The 12,551-nt window shown below is 35.3% G+C and overlaps 2 long non-coding RNA genes across 2 annotated transcripts in view; one reads left to right on the top strand and one right to left on the bottom strand.

The window, feature by feature from the left end:
* The window catches only part of LOC125662793 (uncharacterized), a 33,629-nt gene extending 24,134 nt beyond the window's left edge, over positions 1 to 9,495 (bottom strand). The window contains exons 1-4 of the long non-coding RNA XR_007365525.2: positions 9,177 to 9,495; positions 3,416 to 3,810; positions 1,485 to 1,688; positions 1,321 to 1,385 (exon numbers count right to left, since the gene is read on the bottom strand). This is a non-coding gene — a long non-coding RNA (uncharacterized LOC125662793). The remainder of the gene's footprint in view (positions 1 to 1,320; positions 1,386 to 1,484; positions 1,689 to 3,415; positions 3,811 to 9,176) is intronic.
* A 216-nt stretch (positions 9,496 to 9,711) lies between these two features.
* On the top strand, positions 9,712 to 12,469 carry LOC125646491 (uncharacterized). Its single transcript, XR_007359718.2, has 3 exons — positions 9,712 to 9,816; positions 11,648 to 11,739; positions 12,030 to 12,469. It is a non-coding gene; the product is annotated as an uncharacterized LOC125646491 (long non-coding RNA).
* The last annotated feature ends 82 nt before the right edge of the window (positions 12,470 to 12,551 follow it).

The raw sequence follows: 12,551 nt of genomic DNA on the forward strand, positions 1-12,551 counted from the left end.
CCTGTAGTAACTGACAATATTATCAATCACATCACTTTGCAAAAATGTTGTTAACTTTCCTTGATTAGACGTTTTTTAAAGTAAAAAAAATATCGGTGGAATTGGATTATATGCGAGGAAATTCTAGTTCCCAGTTTTGTTTACCCGCCGTAATGCCATATATATCATTTTGTTTCATTGGTTAATGGAATACGAGTTGACCAATGAAATATCATAATTCTTAATTCGGAATATCTCGGATGTGTAGTACATTCTGGAGCTTATATTTTGTACGAATTACCGGAGGGAAAATGAGAACATTTTCATATAATTTCAAGTTTTCATGCGTCCGCTGGGATGCACAGTTATTGAAATAATGCGTCCTGAGCAAATTCAATGCGTAATTTACGCAGAACGCACGCCAAAATGAATCACTGCTTGGCACACAATAAATACATATTGTGATACTTTGCATTTCAATATAGATTAGGAAAAAAACAGATTTTAAATTCATTCAGTTCCAAACAAAGCAGAAAGAATATCACTCAGTTACATGCTTAGAATAAAATAAATATCACAAAGCTCCAAAAACTTCACAAATTCAATGTTTCTTACACACCTTTCCCTTTCGTAAACTGGCAAGCGAAACCTCCCCCACACCTCTGATTTGCTAGCAACAACGTCGGTTTTGTTAATGTTGCATAGTCCATCATATTTTTTTTCTTGTTCTACTTTCATTTTCTTCTTGGTGGACTAAAAGTACCCAAAATCTTTAAAAATTCACTACAGATATTTTTGGAAAATGCTATGATGGGTATCGTCATTTGATAGACATGTGTATCTATTCGTATATCGCCAAGATGAGTATCATGATGACTCAGTGCACCGATGGATCATCCTACCTCTACTCAGTACCCCTTGCTTTTAGTAAGAAGCAACTAAATGTAACGGTCTTTCGGATGACACCGTAAAACACCAAGGCCCCGTGTCACAGCAAGTGTGGTACGATAAAAGATCCCTCCCTACTAAAAGGTTGTAAGCTCCTATCTTAGGCCTAAATTTTGCAGCACTGGCAATGGTGATGTCTCCATGAGTGAAATTTTTTCTCAAAGGTCGTTAAACAATACTCAACCCACCAACCAACTAAAGAACAATGTGTGTAAATTGGTGGGGAAATTGCACTGGATCATCCCTAGCAGTTTTTGAGCTTGTTTAAAACTGTCAACATATACGACAAATACACAAAATAGCAAAAAAAATTCAACCTACCTACCCTATTTTTCCCCCCAGCAAGATTACAGTTAACACTTTTTTTTTACTGAAGGCCTGTGGGCATCTTACCTTTCAATAGACACAGACTCGATTGCTGTGTCGAATTCTGTAGACTGGAGATCATGGGTCACTGTCTGTAATGAAATTTTAATTTCAAGATTATTCAAGTGCTTCAAAATGATACATTTTAAATTCGACAAGATTTTAAATTTATATTTAAATAAATAAATTACCACAATCTCGGTCAACGGTGTTGGTTGATCTGTATGCTCTATGACCAATCATGTCATTGCATAGCAACACTGCCATGTACTAGATCGTCACTCCAACTGTAGGAGGCAGTCTCTCTGCAACACCCCTCCCCCTTCCAGTCAGAAGTGCTGTTCTTCCACTGAATTCTACTTTTAACTCACAACCATTTTCTTCAGATCTCCAACCTGCAATTTTTAAGTTATATTTCAAAGGTTATTTATAATGAACTTAAATTCTTGGAAGATTTTATCTCATGAGTGGAAACATCTTGTGAGCTATCTGATCAGTGTTTGGTTCACCATCAGTCTTGTCTGTATACGTTTAACATTTTTACTTTTCCAGAACCACAGCGCAAATTTCAGCCAAATATGCCACAAAGCATGTTTTCAAGTTTATTCGAAAGAAGTGCCACATCCTTTTTAGAAGGAGAAAATCAAGAATTAGTCAAAATTCTGTTGCATCTTTTCAAAATCTTCCAAGAACCACGGATCCAATTTCAATCAAACCTGGCACAAATTGTCCTTGGTTGAAGGGGATTCATGATTATTCAAATGAAGGGCCACACCCCTCCAAATGGGAGATAATCAAGAAAAGACAAAAATAGGGTGAGGTCCTTTTAAAATCTTCCTAAGAATCAATAGGCCAGAAAATATTTGATAAAATCATAGCTAACAGGGTTAGGATGGGAGCAAGAATGTGGGATCAAAGTTTTCCATTGTGATATATATTATAAATCTTTGTAAAAACTTTAGAACAGAGCTACAAATAAATTGAAATAATCATACATGTATGGAAGTATTCCCACTATTCAAATTTGTTCAAATTGTGGTGGGTGTTAGTGTGTGTGTGTGTGTGGGGGGGGGGGGGGGGATTTTTAGCCACAATAGGGTGCCAAAGTTTTACATAATACAGGGTTTTATTCAGCCTTTAGATGCTATTAGTACCTTTTTCATATTTAATCGAAATTTTTTTGAAAATGTAATCATGGGCTTCTAGGGTAGGGGTGGTGTGGAGGTCATCCTCTGATTATAACATCTCGAAATAACCATATAAATTGATTGATTAACGATTCTTTTTTCTATTTTATAAGACTCTGATAATCACAGAAAATGACTTACAATATGTCAAAATGATTTTTGTTAAAATTCTCAATTTTGTGTAGTTTCTACAACTGAAGGGGAAGTTTTACCTGTGGAGGGGAAATATTCATTTGTTGCCAAAGATAATGCTACATGTAACTAGTAGTAAAAAGAACCTAGGCCTAGATAAATCTCTGGGAATTGTCAGATTTAAAATCTTACAGCAGGACCACGAATGCTCGTGAATTGATATGCAATCCTCCCCAGGTACATGAGGTACAATTTATAATTTGTTCAAATCATGGCCCCTGGAGGTACGATGAGGCCATAATAAGGGATCGAAGTTTTAAAAGGGAACAGATAAAATAAATCTTTTAAAATTGTTCTTCTCAAGAAGGACAGGGTTATGGATATTCAGATTAATGGGGCATGGACACAATTTGAGCTTAAAAAAATTAATAAATTTTATTTTTCCATAGTGTCCATGCCCCTAATTAATATGCAAGCAACCCCAGGTAGTACAAAATAAAAGTATATTCAAATCATGACCATCGGCGGTAGGATTGGATCACAATCGTGGGATTAAATTTTAAATGGGAATATCTTATTTCACACCATGATTTCTTTGTCTTGTGACGTTGTATTGTGCTGATAGGTATCCTGACTGTGAATAGGTCCAAATACAACAGCTGAACAACAGCAGTGCTGAGGGGACCTATAATGTAGGTTAATGATGTGGTTTTGTTACTATTAGTGTTATGAAGACCGAATAAACGTAGAATTTCTTTGTAATATTGGTCTATCTGATGGATTCAAGTCAATTGTATACATACTTCTGTGACTTCCATCAGGCCTATAGTGTACATTGCTTATTTTTGGGCACAGGGGCTGCTTCTTCTAATAGAATTCCAGGGCTCACTAATTTCTCCTCCTCTTCACTCATTAGGAAGGACATCTTTGATTGTATACACTTCTGTGACTTCCATCAGGCCTATGGTGCACAACTAATTTTTAGGCACAATGCCACTAGTGAGGGAGTGGTAAAACTCGCCCACTAATTCCTCCTCCTATTCACTCATTAGGAAGGATGTCTTTGAGCCAATGGAGCAATCTCTTGTTTTCTGCATCAGATGGTGCATTTTCTGAAGACACTAGCAAGGGCCAGTAAAACCCCTCAACAACCAAGTTCATCTGCTTCATCGGATAGTTCATATTCAGTCTCCATTATCTGAAAATATGTTTAATTGATTTAATTAGAGTGATGCATATGAATGGAGTTGAGAAAAAAATGAATGTTAGTGAGAGTGGAGTGATGAGAATGTAGTAGTAGATAGCATGGAAAGTTTGACAAGAGAATGAGAGTGACGATCTAGAGATGGGTAAGAGTGAAAACAATGTATGCATGCAGTGTTCGAAATTGGTTTAAAACTTAGTATAGACTACAGGTCTATGCCAAAAGAAGATGACATAGACCTCATCGAATTGGCATAGACTGCAACATTGAAAAAAAATTTAACACAAATTTGAAACATTGTTATTTACTTCCAATGGACTTAGAAAGCATATTTTCTTTCCATTTCCATAACAATGTTCTCCTTTCCTCATAACATTTCTCATATTAACATTTATAAGACGTCCACTATTGGGATAAGTCTATTGTTTTAAACCTAGAAAATCAGCATAGACAATTTGGTCTATTCCAATTACAACCGCTGTCATTTGACATAGACCCGGTCTATGGTTAATTTCGAACACCGTGTATGTGAAGAGAGAGTTGTTAATATTCTGTTTGAAACTAAAATAGAAATGCAATAGCAGTGATTTTTTTGGGCCAAAATGCCACCGATATTCGACTGTTTCCCCTCACTAAAATTAGCTATTTTTTCCCAATTATATATATATGTTTTTCCCAATTTCAAATCTAGGGAAATTAAGCCATTTAAAAAAAAGGTTAATACCGTATATTGCTGACAAAGAGTAAATACGTTTTTTTCTTCAGTTTTATTCTCCAAACCACTGCACATGCAAAAGGTTTTGTAAAGAATATGTAAAACAACAGAGGCATCCATATAAGCAGATATGCAGCGAAGTATATATTTTCCAGATACACATTAAGCCATATTGTTGACAATTTAGTTTGACCGCCATCATATGTAGGGTCAGGCTAATAACAGGAAGTGGCCAACAGTATAGGGTTTTACTACAAATCCGAAAAATACAAACAGGAGAGACATTCTGGGAACTTGATTATTAATATAATTTTTACAAGATTATGGGTACAAATGCTGGTGAATTGATAATTCATTACTTTGTTTATGAACTTAGACAATAAGTATTTCTTAGAAAAAGTAAATAATATCTATACAAGGTGTAACTTTTCCAATACATATTTAATGTTAAATAATGATTTATTTTATGGTTTTAAATCAGATCTGAAATAAAACCTCAAACAAAAAAATTGTTATTTGATTATTTTATGCATCTTTACCATTTTAATTTACTATCAATGAATTTTCCCAATTTGAGGAAAATGTCGCTAATTTTTCCCAATTCAAAAGGAGGGGTGGTAGTTTGAAAAACAAAAAAAAATCACAGAATAGATTTAAAAATAAATACAATTGAAGTTCTTTTTGATTGATAATTTTGTTTGGACAATCTGAAACCCATTTGGGCAACCTGAGATCAGTATCTATGACGAGTCCAAATTCTAATGAGTGTCGAACACTGTCACGCTGACTAATTTCGAAGTTTAAGCAAAAATCGCAGATAGTAAATTTACTATGTTTTTATTTCAACCTGATGTTGAGGCTAGTTTGATTGATTGAATATTGTTTAACGTCCCTCTCGAGAATATTTCACTGATATGGAGATGTCACCATTGCCGGTGAAGGGTTGCAAAATCTAGGCCTATGCTCAGCGCTTATGGCCTTTGAGCAGGGAGGGGTCTTAATCATGTTTATCGTGCCAAACCTGCTGTGACACGGGACCTCGGTTTTTGCGGTCTCATCTGAAGGACCGCCCCATTTAGTCGCCTTTTACGACAAGCAAGGGGTACTGAGGACCTATTCTAACCCGAATCCCCAAGGGACGAGGCTAGTTTGAATAAATGAGATATTTGCCCTTGTCATAAAAATAGTAGGCCTATTATTGAATATGAAATTCGGGCCAGTTGTTTTCATATCCACTGGTCTAAATGGATCGTAAAAGTGTAGTGCTGTGCAATATTATCAGTTAACCAGTGAATCCCGATTCCATTGTTGGCAATATGTATCGCGATATTTTTTTTTGTAAATACCAGTTCGAGTTCAATATTCTGTAAATTCCTTAGATAAGTTACCTGCCCCTGATTTAAAATTTTAATATGGCAACGAATTAAACTGATCGAGAATGCATAAATGAAAGAGCGAAAGCTCCAATAGTATGTATCACTTCAAACTAAAGAAAGAAAACGAAATAGTTGTCACAGATATAGCTGTATAATATATGTGATTGATTGATTAAATATTGTTTAACGTCCCTCTCGAGAATCTTTCACTCATATGGAGACGTCACCACTGCCGGTGATGGGCTGCAAATTTCAGGCCTATGCTCGGCGCTTATGGCCTTTGAGCAGGGAGGGATCTTTATCGTGCCACACCTGCTGTGACACAGGGCCTCGGCTTTTGCCGTCTCGTCCGCAGAACCACCCCATTTAGTCGCCTCTTATGACAAGCAAGGGGTATTGAGGACCTATTCTAACCCGGATCCCCAGGTGAAGATAAAGAACAGTCCAGTATAATAGGTGAAGATAAAGAACAGTGACCAATCTCAGAACTCCTATAAGGAATACAGAATAGCAGTGATAGAGATTGGGATAAGCACGTACCCTGCGCCATAGTCGCATTAAATCAAAAAATGGCGCATAGAATATTGAAAACAATGAGCCACTAAGGCGCATATCGTCGCTATATCTAGTTTGAGGTTTTCCCCACTGACTTCTTAGATCTACGAACTTTTCAACTTTTGAGCTGATCCCCCTATTGAATCTCTATCGATTTAGTGCTTGAAAAATCTTTATCGCTGTAGTGCTTTTGAAATAACACACTTTACGTTCTTTTAAGTGCAAGTATGACTTCGATTTCCTCAGTATCTAATCAAACAGTAAAAGGTTATCTGATTGGTTGATACCGTTGAATTATAATTTTAATGTGCATGGACTGGAGCCACCAAAAAAATTCCTAAGCCTGACAAAGGGCAAACTTTCCTTAATTTTCGTCTGAATGATAAGCCAGTACCGGCCGTAGACACTGCAGAAGCAGAAGATGATGACGCGGAGAAACATCAAAACAGACAATCACAATGAGAATGATCCATCCTAAAGTAAAACGTAACTTTAACACAAATGATAAAGCTAAAGTTATCTATGGCAATACAGTAAGTCAGTAGTGTTTAGATTATAAATTACTACACTGAGTGGCCAAAAGTATTGCAACAAACATGGCTGACGTCATCACAATTTTACTCGCTTCAAATTTTATTTTTATTGCTGACGCGTAACAAAGTAAGCTTGGGTCGTGATGTCAGGTATGCGAATTAACTAGGGTACGAATTATATGGGGAACCGTTTGTAATTCAAAGTAGCAGACGATTTCCGGTAAGGTATCAAATGAAAACAATGTCGAAGAATGAGAGAGAATTGTCAAAGGACCTAAAGGAAAGGATTGTAATTCTAAATTCAAAGGGATTTAATGACAACAAAATTAGTGAATCATTGGGAATCCATCGAAGCACTGCTGGACGAGTTTTGAAAACATTCCGACAAAAAGAAAGTGTTAAAAACGATCCCCGGAGAGGAAGGCCCCGAGTGATAGATGAGAAGGGTGATCGGAAACTTTATCGCTTTCTGAAAACTAACAGAAGACAATTTCTTCAGGACATTACATCAACTTTTAATAGGAATGAAGGTACAAATGTGTCCATGAGAACTGTTCGTCGTAAGTTACACCAGGAAGGATACAGGAGGGGCAAAATTCAGAAAACGCTTACAATCGCTAAAGTCAACAAACAACGCCGAATTTTGTGGTGCCGAGGAAAAGACATTGGAAACCTGAACAGTGGTAGAAAGTTATTTTCTCAGACGAAACACAGGTAGTCATTGGACAAAGTAACTCTGTAAGTTTGTGGAGAAAATCGTCCGAGAAGAGCACCTTACCATCTGAACCAACGCAAAACGCCCGTGAGAGTAAGTTGTATGTTTTAGGGGTGTATTACCTATTATGGTATTGGTGTTCGTGTACCTGTTGATAGAAATCTAAACTCAGCAAGGCATATTGAATTGCTGGATAATCACTTATGGCCTGTTGTTAGCAAAATTTTTGGAAATCAGCAATTTATTTTCCAAGACGATAATTCCACCCCCACTCCTCTAGACAGACTAATACTTGGAAATAAGAAAACGGTATTCCAAAATTCAACTGGCCTGCACAGTCCCCGGACCTTAATGTCATTGAAAATGTCTGGCGTTGTATCAAAATCAAACTGTCCCGTGAGTTTGATGATATTAAAAACCAGGATGACCTAATGGCTGCAGTGACAAAAATTTCGGATGACCTCTCTCAAACATATATCCGTAGCTTCCATGCTTGAATATCTTCAAGACTACAACAAGTTATTATTCAGAAAGACTTTGGCAACAAAATACTAGAAAAAAATGGTAAATAAATAATGTTTATTTCATTGAAAGTTGGTTTTTTCCATGCAGCTGTTATTTACATTGTGATGACGTCAGCCATGTTTGTTGCAATACTTTTGGCCACTCAGTGTAGTCTCTCGGACTCGTCTTTATAAAATGTCACATAAAAATTTCAATATGGCGCATTCATTTTAGAAATGTTGCATCGATACTTCCTGGTAATGCGGCCGTTGTCACATTTAGCAATTTGATTATCCCAATCACTGGAATAGAGAGTTGGGCAAACATGGACCTCTATGTGATTATTGTAACAAAATCGGTGGCACTACAAGCCAGTCACATGCGGAGGCACCACTGCAATGTTAGCATCAATTCGAGCCAAAATAAACGGGATTTTGTCAGGTTGTATTGACTTCTACCCCGTCCACACCTTCCCCCGCACTTTCCGCAATGATTAGCGGTGGATTTGAAATGAAATATCCTAGCAAAAACCCAAGAGCTTCAGCAATAGCCTTATATTCTATTAAGTTGAACCATTTCTTGATTCAGCTATATGCATTTGTCAATGTTTATTTATAGTATTTCAGGTAGACTTAAAGAAATATCAGAAGATAACTGTTTTTCTTTTATTTCAAAATTTAATATTGCATATAGATCTATCGCAATACGATAAAAGTGATCAATTGACCAGCAAAGATTTCATTTGATAACCTTAAGATTTTCACTAGGCCTAGAGAATAAAAGTCATTATCTCTAGCTCTGCAATCATATGATCAGATCAAAATTGCACAATTCACCAAAGGTTTTTTTTAAAATTTCATTTCATTTTTTTAAAATTTGAATTTAATCTCTGAACTGTACACATTCTACTTATCTAACATTTCGTCTAAGTAGATGTAAAGCATTTTGCTTTCCATACTTACAGATTTATTCGGACTGTCTCTCGATCTCGCCAGACACGCGTCCCTTTGTGCAGACATGTTGGGTCTTGAATCAAAGGCAGCTGGTCACCTGGGTCAGCCGTGATCGCGAAACCCAAAAAATGTATTATTTGTAATAGCTGCAACACTCACTAGCATTCGCTTGTCGCCTAGCACCTGCTACCATGCCATATAGGTCTATGGATCTATAACATTACATGAAGAAAGTCTAGACAGACTAGAATTAGCCACCATGACATGCATTTTCCTAATGGTGAGTGCCTAAACTGGTACCTTGACCTCGCGTCTTAGTCAGGTTCCCGAGACCCCTCTGCATTTATTACCATTATCGCCCAATAATAAATGCAGAGGGGTCTCGGGAACCTGAGTGGCTTCAATCAGCGGAGAACCAGTTTAGGTCGCTGTCAGATAAGTCGGACCAAAACAAAGTCGGACTATAACAAAGTCGGACCAAAACAAAGTCGGACTATTACAAAGTCGGACCAAAACAAAGTCGGACTACTGATAAATAGAATACAACTCGGTCAATTTAATAATGACAGATAATGATCCTTAAAGAACATAACCTTGGTCTGGAAAAACGATTGCTGCAACCACTGGCAACACAGAATATGCGATACCGGTGAGTGTATAGATTTTTATATTAAATAAGTTATTTACACATGTATATCATCGCATGTTTATAAGCAAATTACAAATAATTAATACATAGGTCTTTAGAAGCGCTAGGTTTTGAATGAAAGATAAATATCATCCATAGAAAACAAGTTTGTATGAAACAATTTGATTCATCAAAATTTTGATTAAGTAGTAGCCAGTTCTAATGCTATTTTATTCACAGGAACATTAAATACATTAAATATTGCAGAAATTTATCATTATGTATCATAGTTGATTTAGACAAATACTTACTACTTACTTTTACTAACGATTTACGCTAATAATTGCTTATATTAAAATATTTTATGTAATCCTTTGGTTTGCTACACAAGTTATTGAAGTAACAGTATAGAGTAATACACTCCATGAAAATTGTGAATACCATTTCCCTTGCTCTTTTGAACTTTCGACACAATGTAAAGAGAAGAGATTAAACAGATATATGTTTTCTCTTTCATTGGAACATGCTTTATTGCAAAACTGTCTATAGCATAGAATAAATAATATATAAAATATGTAACTGCAATCATACATAATCTTTAAACCAATATACAATTAAAATTTACACCCAGCCCGTCGGGTCTATACATGTATGCCAATTTAAACATAATTAATTTGATAATAAAGGTACATGAAAAACTATTCAGTTTCAAGAAAAAATAGCGCATGTGTTTTGTATATTAACATATCAAAATAATGAATTGTTGAGACTCTGAGAAGTATAAACGTTCCTTTGCTTTAATTGTGTAATTTATATTCATTTGTTACCATCAAATTTTCAATTTAAAAAAAAAAATTCTGTATAAGCATTTCTCTATCAAAATCATACACATTGAGTAAAGTGAATTAATAGATAAAATAGTTGCTACTATTGCATTTATTTATTGTATGTGTATTGACGTCGTGCACTGTTGAATGGGTGTCTTGAAAAACGTATTACATAGCATTATGGTAGCATTTACGCTGTTTTATATGAATGAAAACACTTTATTATACGAAAGTTGCATATAATTTTGACGACAGTTTTACAATCTATCCATTCGATATCAATACCCGTCATTAAAATACGAATTATTGAATCTATTAGTTTGGATATTCTAATATTTACGTAAATATAGCATATACAAAGGTAACGACAGTGTCCCAAACACTTTACCAAAATGTTGATAGCTTTCTTAAAACTAATGATACAAACATAAAATTTTTAAGAATAACTAAGATGGTGATTTTGATAATATAAGTTATCAAGATTGTGATGTCATCTATAAGCCTTAACGTTAGGAAAATAGACCATGTCCATGATACATTTTGTAGGTAAATTTGGATATTTGAAAGAATTCTGAATTATTTTTTCAAAATTGAATTGATATTTGGATAAGTGATATACTTAAGAAACGATTAATATTGTAGCATATGTGTTTGCTATGTGGATTATTCATTGCGGTTATGCTAGTTAGATTATGTGTCACAATTCTATGATGCCTGTTAATATAGTTTTTTGGTTATATTAAGTTAATGGTCGTTGTTAAATTAAAACGATTTTAGAAATAGGTTTTTTGAACAAAAATTTAACACGACATGCAGTTTATTGTCAAAGTTATGATGGTGTCGAATGCATATAGTTATGTGTCACAATGATAATTTGGCGTTCAAAACGTCACAAATCTACGGAGTCCATATTGAATGTCATACCTTGCCGTAATCGTATTATGTTAATTGAAATTGAATAACTATTTCAAAATCAATCATTCGTAGAGCTAATTCATGAAATAATACTTTAATTTATATTATAGAATTTCTGTGCGTGCGTACAGAGAGATGTTACAGATGTTACAATTCACTTCACCTGCACCAGATGCAAGGGAAGCCAAGAAGAAACAATCAGGTATGGAATTTAAAACTTTGGGTAATATTAAGTCGTATGAAATAAAACGTACAATATGCGCAAATATTTGAGTTATATATAGAGAATATTACATGCTAAAATCCACATCATATATCATATCTTTTTTATATACTTATTGATAAATCTTGTATACATACCATATAGTGTTTTAAGGGGGTGGAGGAGTGGTGGTAATCTGATATACGGTACGAGTGCTAATTTTACATGATGGTACTATCATATATATATATATATATATATATATATATATATATATTCCTTTCCTACAGTGGTCAAGGGATTCAACTCATATAGTCTTTGGACACAACACCATAATACAGGGAGTTTGACGTTTCTATCATCCTGGGTGGTATGAGTGGCAGCAATTCCTGACAGTATCGCAGCTTTTGCGGGAGTGTGGAGGAATCTATGGGCCAAACTGACTGATAATCCCTGATGTGTCCGAGTGTGTGATATGCCAATGCGTTGAACTTTGTGTATAATACTGTGATGTGCTTGATTGAAAACCTGATATCTTTTTATCTCTGTGACTGTCTTGTATAATGTCACACTGTTCTTTATACCATGGAAAATAAAATATTTATTTTGAAAACATATGTTGGCCATTTCTCATTCTAAAACATCATTTACGCATATAGTAATCTAGTAAATATTAGTTTAGGCATATAATAATCTATTTTTTCATCAATCGTATAAACAATCAATCACAAGGGCGAATCCAGGTTAATTTTCCAATGGTGGTGGTGGTGGGGGGGGGGGGGGGGGGGTTTCACACTGTGGGGGTGCAAGTA

Source organism: Ostrea edulis, chromosome 8 (assembly GCF_947568905.1).
Source record: "Ostrea edulis chromosome 8, xbOstEdul1.1, whole genome shotgun sequence".
Classification (NCBI taxonomy): Eukaryota; Metazoa; Mollusca; class Bivalvia; order Ostreida; family Ostreidae; genus Ostrea; species Ostrea edulis.